This window comes from Heloderma suspectum, chromosome 2 (genome assembly GCF_057233095.1).
Source record: "Heloderma suspectum isolate Gila_16-S chromosome 2, 16-S_ref, whole genome shotgun sequence".
NCBI lineage: Eukaryota > Metazoa > Chordata > Lepidosauria > Squamata > Helodermatidae > Heloderma > Heloderma suspectum.
In genome coordinates, this window is record NC_139459.1 from 144,294,168 (window position 1) to 144,312,163 (window position 17,996).

A 17,996-nucleotide genomic window follows, 5' to 3' on the forward strand; every position below is an offset into this window, starting at 1 on the left:
GCCTGGGAAGCACAGTCTCCCCAACCCAGCCCTCACTTGGGTATTAATCCTAATTTTCCTGTGCAACTGAAACATCCCTTCGTCCATACAGCATACAAAAAGACAGTAGGCAAGCAATCCTGATGGCCCACTCAGTCTGTTTCACCAGGCTCGGCTTCATCGAGGCCGTAGTTCCTGCCTGGGAAGCCTAGCCTCCATAACCCTAACCCTTATTTGGGTGTTAATGCTAATGTTCTTCTGCAATGGAAACATCCCCCCATGGACACGATGTACTAAAACGGAGTAGGGAAGCCATCCTGGTGGCCCACTCCAGTCTGTTTCACCAAGCTAGGCTTCACAGAGGGTCTGGTTCCCTCCAGGGAAGCCTAGCCTCCCCAACCTTAACCCTAACTAGAGTCTTGGCCCTAATTTTCTTGTGCAACTGAAACATTCCCCCGTCCAAACGTTGTACAAAAAGAAAGTAGGCAAGCTATCCCGATGGCCCACTCAGTCTTTATCACCAAGCTAGGCTGCACCGACGCCCAGGAACATGCTTGGGATCCACAGTCTCCCCAACCCTAACCCTAACTTGAGTTTTAACACAAATTTTCTTGTGCAACTGAAACGATACCCCGTCCTTACAGTGCACAGAAAGCCAGTAGGAAAGCTATCCCGATGGCCCACTCAGTGTGTTTCACCAAGCTAGGCTACACCGAAGCCCAGGATCCCGCCTGGGAAGCCCAGTCTCCCCAACCCTAACCCTAACTTGCGTCTTAACCCTAATTTTCTTGTCCAAGTGAAACATCCCCCCGTCCATACCGTTTAGAAAAAGTTAGTAGGCAAGCCATCCCGATTGCCAACTCAATCTGTTCCACCAAGCCAGCCTTCACAGAGGCCCTGGTTGCTGCCTGGGAAGCACAGTCTCCCCAACCCAGCCCTAACTAGGGTATTAATCCTAATTTTCCTGTGCAACTGAAACATCCCCTCGTCCATACAGCATACAAAAAGACAGTAGGCAAGCAATCCTGATGGCCCACTCAGTCTGTTTCACCAGGCTCGGCTTCATCGAGGCCGTAGTTCTTGCCTGGGAAGCCCAGCCTCCATAACCCTAACCCTAATTTGGGTCTTAGTGCTAATGTTCTTCTGCAATGGAAACATCCCCCCATGGATACGGTGTACTAAAACGGAGTAGGGAAGCCATCCTGGTGGCCCACTCAAGTCTGTTTCACCAAGCTAGGCTTCACAGAGGGTCTGGTTCCCTCCAGGGAAGCCTAGCCTCCCCAACCTTACCCCTAACTAGAGTCTTGGCCCTAATTTTCTTGTGCAACTGAAATATTCCCCCGTCCAAACGGTGTACAAAGAGAAAGTAGTAAAGCTATCCCGATGGCCCACTCAGTCTGTTTCACCAAGCTAGGCTGCACCGAAGCCCAGGATCACGCTTGGGATCCGCAGTCTCCCCAACCCTAACCGTAACTTGAGTTTTAACACAAATTTTCTTGTGCAACTGAAACGATACCCCGTCCTTACAGTGCACAGAAAGCCAGTAGGCAAGCTATCCCGATGGCCCACTCAGTCTGTTTCACCAAGCTAGGCTACACCGACGCCCAGGATCCCACCTGGGAAGCCCAGTCTCCCTAACCCTAACCCTAACTTGAGTCTTAACCCTAATTTTCTTGTGCAAGTGAAACATCCCTCCGTCCATACGGTTTAGAAAAAGTCAGTAGGCAAGCCATCCCGATTGCCAACTCAATCTGTTCCACCAAGCTAGCCTTCACAGAGGCCCTGGTTGCTGCCTGGGAAGGACAGTCTCCCCAACCCAGCCCTAACTTGGGTATTAATCCTAATTTTCCTGTGCAACTGAAACATCCCCTAGTCCATACAGCGTACAAAAAGACAGTAGGCAAGCAATCCTGATGGCCCACTCAGTCTGTTTCACCAGGCTCGGCTTCATCGAGGCCGTAGTTCCTGCCTGGGAAGCCCAGCCTCCATAACCCTAACCCTAATTTGGGTCTTAATGCTAATGTTCTTCTGCAATGGAAACATCCCCCCATGGATACGGTGTACTAAAACGGAGTAGGAAAGCCATCCTGGTGGCCCAATCAAGTCTGTTTCACCAAGCTAGGCTTCACAGAGGGTCTGGTTCCCTCCAGGGAAGCCTAGCCTCCCCAACCTTACCCCTAACTAGAGTCTTGGCCCTAATTTTCTTGTGCAACTGAAACATTCCCCCGTCCAAACGGTGTACAAAAAGAAAGTAGGCAAGCTATCCCGATGCCCCACTCAGTCTGTTTCACCAAGCTAGGCTGCACCGAAGCCCAGGATCACGCTTGGGATCCGCAGTCTCCCCAACCCTAACCCTAACTTGAGTTTTAACACAAATTTTCTTGTGCAACTGAAACGATACCCCGTCCTTACAGTGCACAGAAAGCCAGTAGGAAAGCTATCCCGATGGCCCACTCAGTCTGTTTCACCAAGCTAGGCTACAGCGAAGCCCAGGATCCCGCCTGGGAAGCCCAGTCTCCCCAACCCTGACCCTAACTTGAGTCTTAACCCTAATTTTCTTGTGCAAGTGAAACATCCTCCCGTCCTTACGGTTTAGAAAAAGTCAGTAGGCAAGCCATCCCGATTGCCAACTCAATCTGTTCCACCAAGCTAGCCTTCACAGAGGCCCTGGTTGCTGCCTGGGAAGCCCGGTCTCACCAACCCTAACCCTAACTTGAGTCTTCTTAACCCTAATTTTCTTGTGCAAGTGAAACATCCCCCCTTCCATACGGTGTAGAAAAAGTCAGTAGGCAAGCCATCCCGATTGCCAACTCAATGTGTTCCCCCAAGCTAGCCTTCACAGAGGCCCTGGTTGCTGCCTGGGAAGCACAATCTCCCCAACCCAGCCCTAACTTGGGTATTAATCCTAATTTTCCTGTGCAACTGAAACATCCCCTCGTCCATACAGCATACAAAAAGACAGTAGGCAAGCAATCCTGATGGCCCACTCAGTCTGTTTCACCAGGCTCGGCTTCATCGAGGCCGTAGTTCTTGCCTGGGAAGCCCAGCCTCCATAACCCTAACCCTAATTTGGGTCTTAGTGCTAATGTTCTTCTGCAATGGAAACATCCCCCCATGGATACGGTGTACTAAAACGGAGTAGGGAAGCCATCCTGGTGGCCCACTCAAGTCTGTTTCACCAAGCTAGGCTTCACAGAGGGTCTGGTTCCCTCCAGGGAAGCCTAGCCTCCCCAACCTTACCCCTAACTAGAGTCTTGGCCCTAATTTTCTTGTGCAACTGAAACATTCCCCCGTCCAAACGGTGAACAAAAAGAAAGTAGGCAAGCTATCCCGATGGCCCACTCAGTCTGTTTCACCAAGCTAGGCTGCACCGAAGCCCAGGATCACGCTTGGGATCCGCAGTCTCCCCAACCCTAACCCTAACTTGAGTTTTAACACAAATTTTCTTGTGCAACTGTAATGATACCCCGTCCTTACAGTGCACAGAAAGCCAGTAGGAAAGCTATCCCGATGGCCCACTCAGTCTGTTTCACCAAGCTAGGCTGCACCGAAGCCCAGGATCCCGCCTGGGAAGCCCAGTCTCCCCAACCCTAACCCTAACTTGAGTCTTAACCCTAATTTTCTTGTGCAAGTGAAACATCCCCCCGTCCATACGGTTTAGAAAAAGTCAGTAGGCAAGCCATCCCGATTGCCAACTCAATGTGTTCCACCAAGCTAGCCTTCACAGAGGCCCTGGTTGCTACCTGGGAAGCACAGTCTCCCCAACCCAGCCCTAACTTGAGTCTTCTTAACCCTAATTTTCTTGTGCAAGTGAAACATCCCCCCGTCCATACGGTTTAGAAAAAGTCAGTAGGCAAGCGAACCCGATTGCCAACTCAATCTGTTCCACCAAGCTAGCCTTCACAGAGGCCCTGGTTCCTGCCTGGGAAGCACAGTCTCCACAACCCAGCCCTCACTTGGGTATTAATCCTAATTTTCCTGTGCAACTGAAACATCCCCTCGTCCATACAGCGTACAAAAAGACAGTAGGCAAGCAATCCTGATGGCCCACTCAGTCTGTTTCACCAGGCTCGGCTTCATCGAGGCCGTAGTTCCTGCCTGGGAAGCCCAGCCTCCATAACCCTAACCCTAATTTGGGTCTTAATGCTAATGTTCTTCTGCAATGGAAACATCCCCCCATGGATACGGTGTACTAAAACGGAGTAGGAAAGCCATCCTGGTGGCCCAATCAAGTCTGTTTCACCAAGCTAGGCTTCACAGAGGGTCTGGTTCCCTCCAGGGAAGCCTAGCCTCCCCAAACTTACCCCTAACTAGAGTCTTGGCCCTAATTTTCTTGTGCAACTGAAACATTCCCCCGTCCAAACGGTGTACAAAAAGAAAGTAGGCAAGCTATCCCGATGCCCCACTCAGTCTGTTTCACCAAGCTAGGCTGCACCGAAGCCCAGGATCACGCTTGGGATCCGCAGTCTCCCCAACCCTAACCCTAACTTGAGTTTTAACACAAATTTTCTTGTGCAACTGAAACGATACCCCGACCTTACAGTGCACAGAAAGCCAGTAGGAAAGCTATCCCGATGGCCCACTCAGTCTGTTTCACCAAGCTAGGCTACACCGACGCCCAGGATCCCGCCTGGGAAGCCCAGTCTCCCCAACCCTAACCCTAACTTGCATCTTAACCCTAATTTTCTTGTGCAAGTGAAACATCCCTCCGTCCATACTGTTTAGAAAAAGTCAGTAGGCAAGCCATCCCGATTGCCAACTCAATTTGTTCCACCAAGCTAGCCTTCACAGAGGCCCTGGTTGCTGCCTGGGAAGCACAGTCTCCCCAACCCAGCCCTAACTAGGGTATTAATCCTAATTTTCCTGTGCAACTGAAACATCCCCTCGTCCATACAGCGTACAAAAAGACAGTAGGCAAGCAATCCTGATGGCCCACTCAGTCTGTTTCACCAGGCTCGGCTTCATCGAGGCCGTAGTTCTTGCCTGGGAAGCCCAGCCTCCATAACCCTAACCCTAATTTGGGTCTTAGTGCTAATGTTCTTCTGCAATGGAAACATCCCCCCATGGATACGGTGTACTAAAACGGAGTAGGGAAGCCATCCTGGTGGCCCACTCCAGTCTGTTTCACCAAGCTAGGCTTCACAGAGGGTCTGGTTCCCTCCAGGGAAGCCTAGCCTCCCCAACCTTACCCCTAACTAGAGTCTTGGCCCTAATTTTCTTGTGCAACTGAAACATTCCCCCGACCAAACGGTGTACAAAAAGAAAGTAGGCAAGCTATCCCGATGGCCCACTCAGTCTGTTTCACCAAGCTAGGCTGCACCGAAGCCCAGGATCACGCTTGGGATCCGCAGTCTCCCCAACCCTAACCCTAACTTGAGTTTTAACACAAATTTTCTTGTGCAACTGAAATGATACCCCGTCCTTACAGTGCACAGAAAGCCAGTAGGAAAGCTATCCCGATGGCCCACTCAGTCTGTTTCACCAAGCTAGGCTGCACCGAAGCCCAGGATCCCGCCTGGGAAGCCCAGTCTCCCCAACCCTAACCCTAACTTGAGTCTTAACCCTAATTTTCTTGTGCAAGTGAAACATCCCCCCGTCTATACGGTTTAGAAAAAGTCAGTAGGCAAGCCATCCCGATTGCCATCTCAATGTGTTCCACCAAGCTAGCCTTCACAGAGGCCCTGGTTGCTACCTGGGAAGCACAGTCTCCCCAACCCAGCCCTAACTTGAGTCTTCTTAACCCTAATTTTCTTGTGCAAGTGAAACATCCCCCCGTCCATACGGTTTAGAAAAAGTCAGTAGGCAAGCGAACCCGATTGCCAACTCAATCTGTTCCAACAAGCTAGCCTTCACAGAGGCCCTGGTTCCTGCCTGGGAAGCACAGTCTCCACAACCCAGCCCTCACTTGGGTATTAATCCTAATTTTCCTGTGCAACTGAAACATCCCCTCGTCCATACAGCGTACAAAAAGACAGTAGGCAAGCAATCCTGATGGCCCACTCAGTCTGTTTCACCAGGCTCGGCTTCATCGAGGCCGTAGTTCCTGCCTGGGAAGCCCAGCCTCCATATCCCTAACCCTAATTTGGGTGTTAATGCTAATGTTCTTCTGCAATGGAAACATCCCCCCATGGATAAGGTGTACTAAAACGGAGTAGGGAAGCCATCCTGGTGGCCCACTCAAGTCTGTTTCACCAAGCTAGGCTTCACAGAAGGTCTGGTTCCCTCCAGGGAAGCCTAGCCTCCCCAACCTTACCCCTAACTAGAGTCTTGGCCCTAATTTTCTTGTGCAACTGAAATATTCCCCCGTCCAAACGGTGTACAAAGAGAAAGTAGGCAAGCTATCGCGATGGCCCACTCAGTCTGTTTCACCAAGCTAGGCTGCACCGAAGCCCAGGATCACGCTTGGGATCCGCAGTCTCCCCAACCCTAACCGTAACTTGAGTTTTAACACAAATTTTCTTGTGCAACTGAAACGATACCCCGTCCTTACAGTGCACAGAAAGCCAGTAGGCAAGCTATCCCGATGGCCCACTCAGTCTGTTTCACCAAGCTAGGCTACACCGACGCCCAGGATCCCACCTGGGAAGCCCAGTCTCCCCAACCCTAACCCTAACTTGAGTCTTAACCCTAATTTTCTTGTGCAAGTGAAACATCCCTCCGTCCATACGGTTTAGAAAAAGTCAGTAGGCAAGCCATCCCGATTGCCAACTCAATCTGTTCCACCAAGCTAGCCTTCACAGAGGCCCTGGTTGCTGCCTGGGAAGCCCGGTCTCACCAACCCTAACCCTAACTTGAGTCTTCTTAACCCTAATTTTCTTGTGCAAGTGAAACATCCCCCCTTCCATACGGTGTAGAAAAAGTCAGTAGGCAAGCCATCCCGATTGCCAACTCAATGTGTTCCCCCAAGCTAGCCTTCACAGAGGCCCTGGTTGCTGCCTGGGAAGCACAATCTCCCCAACCCAGCCCTAACTTGGGTATTAATCCTAATTTTCCTGTGCAACTGAAACATCCCCTCGTCCATACAGCATACAAAAAGACAGTAGGCAAGCAATCCTGATGGCCCACTCAGTCTGTTTCACCAGGCTCGGCTTCATCGAGGCCGTAGTTCTTGCCTGGGAAGCCCAGCCTCCATAACCCTAACCCTAATTTGGGTCTTAGTGCTAATGTTCTTCTGCAATGGAAACATCCCCCCATGGATACGGTGTACTAAAACGGAGTAGGGAAGCCATCCTGGTGGCCCACTCAAGTCTGTTTCACCAAGCTAGGCTTCACAGAGGGTCTGGTTCCCTCCAGGGAAGCCTAGCCTCCCCAACCTTACCCCTAACTAGAGTCTTGGCCCTAATTTTCTTGTGCAACTGAAACATTCCCCCGTCCAAACGGTGAACAAAAAGAAAGTAGGCAAGCTATCCCGATGGCCCACTCAGTCTGTTTCACCAAGCTAGGCTGCACCGAAGCCCAGGATCACGCTTGGGATCCGCAGTCTCCCCAACCCTAACCCTAACTTGAGTTTTAATACAAATTTTCTTGTGCAAGTGAAACATCCCCCCGTCCATACGGTTTAGAAAAAGTCAGTAGGCAAGCCATCCCGATTGCCAACTCAATGTGTTCCACCAAGCTAGCCTTCACAGAGGCCCTGGTTGCTACCTGGGAAGCACAGTCTCCCCAACCCAGCCCTAACTTGAGTCTTCTTAACCCTAATTTCCTTGTGCAAGTGAAACATCCCCCCGTCCATACGGTTTAGAAAAAGTGAGTAGGCAAGCCATCCCGATTGCCAACTCAATCTGTTCCAACAAGCTAGCCTTCACAGAGGCCCTGGTTCCTGCCTGGGAAGCACAGTCTCCACAACCCAGCCCTCACTTGGGTATTAATCCTAATTTTCCTGTGCAACTGAAACATCCCCTCGTCCATACAGCGTACAAAAAGACAGTAGGCAAGCAATCCCGATAGCCCACTCAGTCTGTTTCACCAGGCTCGGCTTCATCGAGGCCGTAGTTCCTGCCTGGGAAGCCCAGCCTCCATAACCCTAACCCTAATTTGGGTGTTAATGCTAATGTTCTTCTGCAAAGGAAACATCCCCCCATGGATAAGGTGTACTAAAACTGAGTAGGGACGCCATCCTGGTGGCCCACTCAAGTCTGTTTCACCAAGCTAGGCTTCACAGAGGGTCTGGTTCCCTCAAGGGAAGCCTAGCCTCCCCAACCTTTCCCCTAACTAGAGTCTTGGCCCTTAATTTTCTTGTGCAACTGAAACATTCCCCCGTCCAAACGGTGTACAAAAAGAAAGTAGGCAAGCTATCCCGATGGCCCACTCAGTCTGTTTCACCAAGCTAGGCTGCACCGAAGCCCAGGATCACGCTTGGGATCCGCAGTCTCCCCAACCCTAACCCTAACTTGAGTTTTAACACAAATTTTCTTGTGCAACTGAAACGATACCCCGTCCTTACAGTGCACAGAAAGCCAGTAGGCAAGCTATCCCGATGGCCCACTCAGTCTGTTTCACCAAGCTAGGCTACACCGACGCCCAGGATCCCGCCTGGGAAGCCCGGTCTCACCAACCCTAACCCTAACTTGAGTCTTCTTAACCCTAATTTTCTTGTGCAAGTGAAACATCCCCCCGTCCATACGGTTTAGAAAAAGTCAGTAGGCAAGCGAACCCGATTGCCAACTCAATCTGTTCCAACAAGCTAGCCTTCACAGACGCCCTGGTTGCTGCCTGGGAAGCACAGTCTCCCCAACCCAGCCCTCACTTGGGTATTAATCCTAATTTTCCTGTGCAACTGAAACATCCCTTCGTCCATACAGCATACAAAAAGACAGTAGGCAAGCAATCCTGATGGCCCACTCAGTCTGTTTCACCAGGCTCGGCTTCATCGAGGCCGTAGTTCCTGCCTGGGAAGCCTAGCCTCCATAACCCTAACCCTAATTTGGGTGTTAATGCTAATGTTCTTCTGCAATGGAAACATCCCCCCATGGACACGATGTACTAAAACGGAGTAGGGAAGCCATCCTGGTGGCCCACTCCAGTCTGTTTCACCAAGCTAGGCTTCACAGAGGGTCTGGTTCCCTCCAGGGAAGCCTAGCCTCCCCAACCTTAACCCTAACTAGAGTCTTGGCCCTAATTTTCTTGTGCAACTGAAACATTCCCCCGTCCAAACGGTGTACAAAAAGAAAGTAGGCAAGCTATCCCGATGGCCCACTCAGTCTTTATCACCAAGCTAGGCTGCACCGACGCCCAGGAACATGCTTGGGATCCACAGTCTCCCCAACCCTAACCCTAACTTGAGTTTTAACACAAATTTTCTTGTGCAACTGAAACGATACCCCGTCCTTACAGTGCACAGAAAGCCAGTAGGAAAGCTATCCCGATGGCCCACTCAGTGTGTTTCACCAAGCTAGGCTACACCGAAGCCCAGGATCCCGCCTGGGAAGCCCAGTCTCCCCAACCCTAACCCTAACTTGCGTCTTAACCCTAATTTTCTTGTCCAAGTGAAACATCCCCCCGTCCATACCGTTTAGAAAAAGTTAGTAGGCAAGCCATCCCGATTGCCAACTCAATCTGTTCCACCAAGCCAGCCTTCACAGAGGCCCTGGTTGCTGCCTGGGAAGCACAGTCTCCCCAACCCAGCCCTAACTAGGGTATTAATCCTAATTTTCCTGTGCAACTGAAACATCCCCTCGTCCATACAGCATACAAAAAGACAGTAGGCAAGCAATCCTGATGGCCCACTCAGTCTGTTTCACCAGGCTCGGCTTCATCGAGGCCGTAGTTCTTGCCTGGGAAGCCCAGCCTCCATAACCCTAACCCTAATTTGGGTCTTAGTGCTAATGTTCTTCTGCAATGGAAACATCCCCCCATGGATACGGTGTACTAAAACGGAGTAGGGAAGCCATCCTGGTGGCCCACTCAAGTCTGTTTCACCAAGCTAGGCTTCACAGAGGGTCTGGTTCCCTCCAGGGAAGCCTAGCCTCCCCAACCTTACCCCTAACTAGAGTCTTGGCCCTAATTTTCTTGTGCAACTGAAATATTCCCCCGTCCAAACGGTGTACAAAGAGAAAGTAGTAAAGCTATCCCGATGGCCCACTCAGTCTGTTTCACCAAGCTAGGCTGCACCGAAGCCCAGGATCACGCTTGGGATCCGCAGTCTCCCCAACCCTAACCGTAACTTGAGTTTTAACACAAATTTTCTTGTGCAACTGAAACGATACCCCGTCCTTACAGTGCACAGAAAGCCAGTAGGCAAGCTATCCCGATGGCCCACTCAGTCTGTTTCACCAAGCTAGGCTACACCGACGCCCAGGATCCCACCTGGGAAGCCCAGTCTCCCTAACCCTAACCCTAACTTGAGTCTTAACCCTAATTTTCTTGTGCAAGTGAAACATCCCTCCGTCCATACGGTTTAGAAAAAGTCAGTAGGCAAGCCATCCCGATTGCCAACTCAATCTGTTCCACCAAGCTAGCCTTCACAGAGGCCCTGGTTGCTGCCTGGGAAGGACAGTCTCCCCAACCCAGCCCTAACTTGGGTATTAATCCTAATTTTCCTGTGCAACTGAAACATCCCCTCGTCCATACAGCGTACAAAAAGACAGTAGGCAAGCAATCCTGATGGCCCACTCAGTCTGTTTCACCAGGCTCGGCTTCATCGAGGCCGTAGTTCCTGCCTGGGAAGCCCAGCCTCCATAACCCTAACCCTAATTTGGGTCTTAATGCTAATGTTCTTCTGCAATGGAAACATCCCCCCATGGATACGGTGTACTAAAACGGAGTAGGAAAGCCATCCTGGTGGCCCAATCAAGTCTGTTTCACCAAGCTAGGCTTCACAGAGGGTCTGGTTCCCTCCAGGGAAGCCTAGCCTCCCCAACCTTACCCCTAACTAGAGTCTTGGCCCTAATTTTCTTGTGCAACTGAAACATTCCCCCGTCCAAACGGTGTACAAAAAGAAAGTAGGCAAGCTATCCCGATGCCCCACTCAGTCTGTTTCACCAAGCTAGGCTGCACCGAAGCCCAGGATCACGCTTGGGATCCGCAGTCTCCCCAACCCTAACCCTAACTTGAGTTTTAACACAAATTTTCTTGTGCAACTGAAACGATACCCCGTCCTTACAGTGCACAGAAAGCCAGTAGGAAAGCTATCCCGATGGCCCACTCAGTCTGTTTCACCAAGCTAGGCTACAGCGAAGCCCAGGATCCCGCCTGGGAAGCCCAGTCTCCCCAACCCTGACCCTAACTTGAGTCTTAACCCTAATTTTCTTGTGCAAGTGAAACATCCTCCCGTCCTTACGGTTTAGAAAAAGTCAGTAGGCAAGCCATCCCGATTGCCAACTCAATCTGTTCCACCAAGCTAGCCTTCACAGAGGCCCTGGTTGCTGCCTGGGAAGCCCGGTCTCACCAACCCTAACCCTAACTTGAGTCTTCTTAACCCTAATTTTCTTGTGCAAGTGAAACATCCCCCCTTCCATACGGTGTAGAAAAAGTCAGTAGGCAAGCCATCCCGATTGCCAACTCAATGTGTTCCCCCAAGCTAGCCTTCACAGAGGCCCTGGTTGCTGCCTGGGAAGCACAATCTCCCCAACCCAGCCCTAACTTGGGTATTAATCCTAATTTTCCTGTGCAACTGAAACATCCCCTCGTCCATACAGCATACAAAAAGACAGTAGGCAAGCAATCCTGATGGCCCACTCAGTCTGTTTCACCAGGCTCGGCTTCATCGAGGCCGTAGTTCTTGCCTGGGAAGCCCAGCCTCCATAACCCTAACCCTAATTTGGGTCTTAGTGCTAATGTTCTTCTGCAATGGAAACATCCCCCCATGGATACGGTGTACTAAAACGGAGTAGGGAAGCCATCCTGGTGGCCCACTCAAGTCTGTTTCACCAAGCTAGGCTTCACAGAGGGTCTGGTTCCCTCCAGGGAAGCCTAGCCTCCCCAACCTTACCCCTAACTAGAGTCTTGGCCCTAATTTTCTTGTGCAACTGAAACATTCCCCCGTCCAAACGGTGAACAAAAAGAAAGTAGGCAAGCTATTCCGATGGCCCACTCAGTCTTTTTCACCAAGCTAGGCTGCACCGAAGCCCAGGATCACGCTTGGGATCCGCAGTCTCCCCAACCCTAACCCTAACTTGAGTTTTAACACAAATTTTCTTGTGCAAGTGAAACATCCCCCCGTCCATACGGTTTAGAAAAAGTCAGTAGGCAAGCCATCCCGATTGCCAACTCAATGTGTTCCACCAAGCTAGCCTTCACAGAGGCCCTGGTTGCTACCTGGGAAGCACAGTCTCCCCAACCCAGCCCTAACTTGAGTCTTCTTAACCCTAATTTCCTTGTGCAAGTGAAACATCCCCCCGTCCATACGGTTTAGAAAAAGTGAGTAGGCAAGCCATCCCGATTGCCAACTCAATCTGTTCCAACAAGCTAGCCTTCACAGAGGCCCTGGTTCCTGCCTGGGAAGCACAGTCTCCACAACCCAGCCCTCACTTGGGTATTAATCCTAATTTTCCTGTGCAACTGAAACATCCCCTCGTCCATACAGCGTACAAAAAGACAGTAGGCAAGCAATCCTGATGGCCCACTCAGTCTGTTTCACCAGGCTCGGCTTCATCGAGGCCGTAGTTCCTGCCTGGGAAGCCCAGCCTCCATAACCCTAACCCTAATTTGGGTCTTAATGCTAATGTTCTTCTGCAATGGAAACATCCCCCCATGGATACGGTGTACTAAAACGGAGTAGGAAAGCCATCCTGGTGGCCCAATCAAGTCTGTTTCACCAAGCTAGGCTTCACAGAGGGTCTGGTTCCCTCCAGGGAAGCCTAGCCTCCCCAACCTTACCCCTAACTAGAGTCTTGGCCCTAATTTTCTTGTGCAACTGAAACATTCCCCCGTCCAAACGGTGTACAAAAAGAAAGTAGGCAAGCTATCCCGATGGCCCACTCAGTCTGTTTCACCAAGCTAGGCTGCACCGAAGCCCAGGATCACGCTTGGGATCCGCAGTCTCCCCAACCCTAACCCTAACTTGAGTTTTAACACAAATTTTCTTGTGCAACTGAAACGATACCCCGTCCTTACAGTGCACAGAAAGCCAGTAGGAAAGCTATCCCGATGGCCCACTCAGTCTGTTTCACCAAGCTAGGCTACAGCGAAGCCCAGGATCCCGCCTGGGAAGCCCAGTCTCCCCAACCCTGACCCTAACTTGAGTCTTAACCCTAATTTTCTTGTGCAAGTGAAACATCCTCCCGTCCTTACGGTTTAGAAAAAGTCAGTAGGCAAGCCATCCCGATTGCCAACTCAATCTGTTCCACCAAGCTAGCCTTCACAGAGGCCCTGGTTGCTGCCTGGGAAGCCCGGTCTCACCAACCCTAACCCTAACTTGAGTCTTCTTAACCCTAATTTTCTTGTGCAAGTGAAACATCCCCCCTTCCATACGGTGTAGAAAAAGTCAGTAGGCAAGCCATCCCGATTGCCAACTCAATGTGTTCCCCCAAGCTAGCCTTCACAGAGGCCCTGGTTGCTGCCTGGGAAGCACAATCTCCCCAACCCAGCCCTCACTTGGGTATTAATCCTAATTTTCCTGTGCAACTGAAACATCCCCTCGTCCATACAGCATACAAAAAGACAGTAGGCAAGCAATCCTGATGGCCCACTCAGTCTGTTTCACCAGGCTCGGCTTCATCGAGGCCGTAGTTCTTGCCTGGGAAGCCCAGCCTCCATAACCCTAACCCTAATTTGGGTCTTAGTGCTAATGTTCTTCTGCAATGGAAACATCCCCCCATGGATACGGTGTACTAAAACGGAGTAGGGAAGCCATCCTGGTGGCCCACTCAAGTCTGTTTCACCAAGCTAGGCTTCACAGAGGGTCTGGTTCCCTCCAGGGAAGCCTAGCCTCCCCAACCTTACCCCTAACTAGAGTCTTGGCCCTAATTTTCTTGTGCAACTGAAACATTCCCCCGTCCAAACGGTGAACAAAAAGAAAGTAGGCAAGCTATCCCGATGGCCCACTCAGTCTGTTTCACCAAGCTAGGCTGCACCGAAGCCCAGGATCACGCTTGGGATCCGCAGTCTCCCCAACCCTAACCCTAACTTGAGTTTTAACACAAATTTTCTTGTGCAAGTGAAACATCCCCCCGTCCATACGGTTTAGAAAAAGTCAGTAGGCAAGCCATCCCGATTGCCAACTCAATGTGTTCCACCAAGCTAGCCTTCACAGAGGCCCTGGTTGCTACCTGGGAAGCACAGTCTCCCCAACCCAGCCCTAACTTGAGTCTTCTTAACCCTAATTTCCTTGTGCAAGTGAAACATCCCCCCGTCCATACGGTTTAGAAAAAGTGAGTAGGCAAGCCATCCCGATTGCCAACTCAATCTGTTCCAACAAGCTAGCCTTCACAGAGGCCCTGGTTCCTGCCTGGGAAGCACAGTCTCCACAACCCAGCCCTCACTTGGGTATTAATCCTAATTTTCCTGTGCAACTGAAACATCCCCTCGTCCATACAGCGTACAAAAAGACAGTAGGCAAGCAATCCTGATAGCCCACTCAGTCTGTTTCACCAGGCTCGGCTTCATCGAGGCCGTAGTTCCTGCCTGGGAAGCCCAGCCTCCATAACCCTAACCCTAATTTGGGTGTTAATGCTAATGTTCTTCTGCAAAGGAAACATCCCCCCATGGATAAGGTGTACTAAAACTGAGTAGGGACGCCATCCTGGTGGCCCACTCAAGTCTGTTTCACCAAGCTAGGCTTCACAGAGGGTCTGGTTCCCTCAAGGGAAGCCTAGCCTCCCCAACCTTTCCCCTAACTAGAGTCTTGGCCCTTAATTTTCTTGTGCAACTGAAACATTCCCCCGTCCAAACGGTGTACAAAAAGAAAGTAGGCAAGCTATCCCGATGGCCCACTCAGTCTGTTTCACCAAGCTAGGCTGCACCGAAGCCCAGGATCACGCTTGGGATCCGCAGTCTCCCCAACCCTAACCCTAACTTGAGTTTTAACACAAATTTTCTTGTGCAACTGAAACGATACCCCGTCCTTACAGTGCACAGAAAGCCAGTAGGCAAGCTATCCCGATGGCCCACTCAGTCTGTTTCACCAAGCTAGGCTACACCGACGCCCAGGATCCCGCCTGGGAAGCCCGGTCTCACCAACCCTAACCCTAACTTGAGTCTTCTTAACCCTAATTTTCTTGTGCAAGTGAAACATCCCCCCGTCCATACGGTTTAGAAAAAGTCAGTAGGCAAGCGAACCCGATTGCCAACTCAATCTGTTCCAACAAGCTAGCCTTCACAGAGGCCCTGGTTCCTGCCTGGGAAGCACAGTCTCCACAACCCAGCCCTCACTTGGGTATTAATCCTAATTTTCCTGTGCAACTGAAACATCCCCTCGTCCATACAGCGTACAAAAAGACAGTAGGCAAGCAATCCTGATGGCCCACTCAGTCTGTTTCACCAGGCTCGGCTTCATCGAGGCCGTAGTTCCTGCCTGGGAAGCCCAGCCTCCATATCCCTAACCCTAATTTGGGTGTTAATGCTAATGTTCTTCTGCAATGGAAACATCCCCCCATGGATAAGGTGTACTAAAACGGAGTAGGGAAGCCATCCTGGTGGCCCACTCAAGTCTGTTTCACCAAGCTAGGCTTCACAGAAGGTCTGGTTCCCTCCAGGGAAGCCTAGCCTCCCCAACCTTACCCCTAACTAGAGTCTTGGCCCTAATTTTCTTGTGCAACTGAAATATTCCCCCGTCCAAACGGTGTACAAAGAGAAAGTAGGCAAGCTATCGCGATGGCCCACTCAGTCTGTTTCACCAAGCTAGGCTGCACCGAAGCCCAGGATCACGCTTGGGATCCGCAGTCTCCCCAACCCTAACCGTAACTTGAGTTTTAACACAAATTTTCTTGTGCAACTGAAACGATACCCCGTCCTTACAGTGCACAGAAAGCCAGTAGGCAAGCTATCCCGATGGCCCACTCAGTCTGTTTCACCAAGCTAGGCTACACCGACGCCCAGGATCCCACCTGGGAAGCCCAGTCTCCCCAACCCTAACCCTAACTTGAGTCTTAACCCTAATTTTCTTGTGCAAGTGAAACATCCCTCCGTCCATACGGTTTAGAAAAAGTCAGTAGGCAAGCCATCCCGATTGCCAACTCAATCTGTTCCACCAAGCTAGCCTTCACAGAGGCCCTGGTTGCTGCCTGGGAAGCCCGGTCTCACCAACCCTAACCCTAACTTGAGTCTTCTTAACCCTAATTTTCTTGTGCAAGTGAAACATCCCCCCTTCCATACGGTGTAGAAAAAGTCAGTAGGCAAGCCATCCCGATTGCCAACTCAATGTGTTCCCCCAAGCTAGCCTTCACAGAGGCCCTGGTTGCTGCCTGGGAAGCACAATCTCCCCAACCCAGCCCTAACTTGGGTATTAATCCTAATTTTCCTGTGCAACTGAAACATCCCCTCGTCCATACAGCATACAAAAAGACAGTAGGCAAGCAATCCTGATGGCCCACTCAGTCTGTTTCACCAGGCTCGGCTTCATCGAGGCCGTAGTTCTTGCCTGGGAAGCCCAGCCTCCATAACCCTAACCCTAATTTGGGTCTTAGTGCTAATGTTCTTCTGCAATGGAAACATCCATTGGAATGGAAACGATACCCCGTCCTTACAGTGCACAGAAAGCCAGTAGGCAAGCTATCCCGATGGCCCACTCAGTCTGTTTCACCAAGCTAGGCTACACCGACGCCCAGGATCCCGCCTGGGAAGCCCGGTCTCACCAACCCTAACCCTAACTTGAGTCTTCTTAACCCTAATTTTCTTGTGCAAGTGAAACATCCCCCCGTCCATACGGTTTAGAAAAAGTCAGTAGGCAAGCGAACCCGATTGCCAACTCAATCTGTTCCAACAAGCTAGCCTTCACAGAGGCCCTGGTTCCTGCCTGGGAAGCACAGTCTCCACAACCCAGCCCTCACTTGGGTATTAATCCTAATTTTCCTGTGCAACTGAAACATCCCCTCGTCCATACAGCGTACAAAAAGACAGTAGGCAAGCAATCCTGATGGCCCACTCAGTCTGTTTCACCAGGCTCGGCTTCATCGAGGCCGTAGTTCCTGCCTGGGAAGCCCAGCCTCCATATCCCTAACCCTAATTTGGGTGTTAATGCTAATGTTCTTCTGCAATGGAAACATCCCCCCATGGATAAGGTGTACTAAAACGGAGTAGGGAAGCCATCCTGGTGGCCCACTCAAGTCTGTTTCACCAAGCTAGGCTTCACAGAAGGTCTGGTTCCCTCCAGGGAAGCCTAGCCTCCCCAACCTTACCCCTAACTAGAGTCTTGGCCCTAATTTTCTTGTGCAACTGAAATATTCCCCCGTCCAAACGGTGTACAAAGAGAAAGTAGGCAAGCTATCGCGATGGCCCACTCAGTCTGTTTCACCAAGCTAGGCTGCACCGAAGCCCAGGATCACGCTTGGGATCCGCAGTCTCCCCAACCCTAACCGTAACTTGAGTTTTAACACAAATTTTCTTGTGCAACTGAAACGATACCCCGTCCTTACAGTGCACAGAAAGCCAGTAGGCAAGCTATCCCGATGGCCCACTCAGTCTGTTTCACCAAGCTAGGCTACACCGACGCCCAGGATCCCACCTGGGAAGCCCAGTCTCCCCAACCCTAACCCTAACTTGAGTCTTAACCCTAATTTTCTTGTGCAAGTGAAACATCCCTCCGTCCATACGGTTTAGAAAAAGTCAGTAGGCAAGCCATCCCGATTGCCAACTCAATCTGTTCCACCAAGCTAGCCTTCACAGAGGCCCTGGTTGCTGCCTGGGAAGCCCGGTCTCACCAACCCTAACCCTAACTTGAGTCTTCTTAACCCTAATTTTCTTGTGCAAGTGAAACATCCCCCCTTCCATACGGTGTAGAAAAAGTCAGTAGGCAAGCCATCCCGATTGCCAACTCAATCTGTTCCACCAAGCTAGCCTTCACAGAGGCCCTGGTTGCTGCCTGGGAAGGACAGTCTCCCCAACCCAGCCCTAACTTGGGTATTAATCCTAATTTTCCTGTG